This window comes from Trypanosoma cruzi, genomic scaffold (genome assembly GCF_000209065.1).
Source record: "Trypanosoma cruzi strain CL Brener 1047053516793 genomic scaffold, whole genome shotgun sequence".
Taxonomy (NCBI): Eukaryota; Euglenozoa; class Kinetoplastea; order Trypanosomatida; family Trypanosomatidae; genus Trypanosoma; species Trypanosoma cruzi.
Window position 1 is genome coordinate 19,039 of NW_001849372.1, and position 2,048 is coordinate 21,086.

Genomic DNA, 2,048 nt, shown 5'->3' on the forward strand with positions numbered 1-2,048 from the left:
ATTCCGACACTCCTCGACACGCCAAACAGAAGTATTCGTCACTCCAATGCACCTCCCCACACAATCAAATAGTCAATGCCCCACGCACGGCAGCGGCTCACACGCGGTCAAACAAATGTTCCTCGGATCAGTGTTATCCACGTGCTGCGACGGGAAGTAAAAAAAAGAGACGAGCGGCCAGACCACAAAAGAGTGCAACGACCGGCCGCAAGTAAACGGAACGCTGCCACTCAAAACAATTCCGTCCTAATGCCCTCAACCTCCCACCTTCTCCCACAAAAGCCCCAAGTGCTGCCAATCAAGCGCGCCGTCCAAGAAAGTCGCTGTGCAAGATCAGGAGGAATCGCAGTGCCTCCTGCTGCCATCCGGGTCCGTTGTGGACGCCATGATGAGTAGAAACGCCCATTGGTGCTTTGAAACGACGCTGCACACCTGCGACGCATCATACGGTTTGAGACGCACGTGCCTCACAAGCAACACAGACGCCCACGCGCCGTCGGTACGCCCTACATCGTCAAGGAAACAGAGGATACGTCAGGGTGGCAGCAAAGCACCCGCTGGCAATTCACGTCGCAGGCATCATCACAAGCAGCTCCAGCAGCGCTGCAGACCGTGGGGTGACGTGGATCAACTGACGCATGGCGTATGTGGAAAAGAAAAAGACGTGGTGGCTTTACAAGGATACGAGTGGCTGACACTTTTAGAAGGAGAAAGAAAACAATGTGAGAACACACAAAGAGGAATCAGGCGTCCGCAGTCAAAGCAAACCAGCAATCAAAAAAAGTAGGATGGGTGCACTCAACCACAACACAGGCAGAGGATAAAAAATACCAACAACAAAAGCCGAGGCGTGGGGGCGTCCACCCAGCAGTGGGGACGCGCAGCAACAGGTGGGACGACCAGCGCACACTCTCTCATTGCTCCCGTAAAGCAAAACACACACACAGGGTGAGAGAGAGAGAGGTCGCCCACTCAATGCAATAAAAACAAAACAGAAACAGTTACGGTGCTCCGCCCATGCAGCCAGGCAGGACGGCAGCGGTGCGTGTCGTGCAAAAGAGAGCACCAACGGGCCTGCATGGGTGTGCATGCAATATATACAATGGGCACATTATGTGTGTGCTTCGTGGGATGAGGTGAGGGCGAGAGTCCATGCAAGGGGACACACACAGAGAGTGGGTGAAAGACGAGTGTGTGTGCGGGCGGTGCACGGCTCTCTCTCCCTCACTCTCACGCGGCCACCACCGCAGCAGCAGCCGCACACGCAACAAGAAGAAGAAGCAAAAGAGGGGAGGTGGTGTGGGAGACCGCGGTGCTGCCGTCACTGTCGCCAGGCGTATTCTTATCATTTGTTGGAGCGGTGGTGAGTGGTATTGCTGTTTGTGGTAGTGCCTCAGTGGCTGTAAAAGCAGGATTCGTGTTTTAAGGTTCGGGGTCTTTGTGTGTTTCTTTATGATTGGTCTGTTGAGCATTATCAGCATCCTTACTCGCTACACTCTTTGTATCAGCATCGCCACTTGTAGAGATGGGTGAAGCTGTTGTTTCCACTAAGCTGCTGGCAGCTTCGTCCCTCACCGAATCCGTTGTTGCTGTGCCCTCAGTGTTTTGATTTTCTGCGTCATCATTTGAGGGCGTTTCTTGCCCCAAAAGCTCCTTTTGGGTTTCTGACGGTGACGTTTTGTGCATTTCCTCTGTTGAAATTTGTAAGTCTTTTGCTGCTGGAGTTCCTCCTGCTGAATTTGCCGGTGGTGGTGGTGCTTTCTTGGAGTCTCTTTCTTCTTTTTCTCGACTATGTGGGTCTGTTGTGCGTTCTTTTCCTGCGGGCACTATTATTGGTTCGGTTTTTGGTTGTTCTTGTGGAGCTGGTTGCAATGTTGTTGATTGTGTGTCGCTGGAAGGTCCCCCCGTCACTGCGGCCCTCTGCTTGTTCTCCTTTCCAGTTGCACCGCCATTAACAACTTCATTTCCTGCGGTGTGTGGTTTAATAGAGGAATGGTTTTCTGCATTAGATGTTGACGCCTCTTGTCTATCCAAGTTGGGTTGTGCGG

General features: G+C 52.6%; 1 pseudogene, besides 1 other annotated feature; it reads right to left on the reverse strand.

Annotated features, from left to right (window-relative positions):
* Nucleotides 1-2,048: a sequence feature (areas not merged during assembly with more than two copies in the genome that could not be assigned to a particular haplotype).
* On the reverse strand, nucleotides 1,231-2,048 carry Tc00.1047053510585.10 (annotated as a pseudogene; the record flags this gene model as incomplete).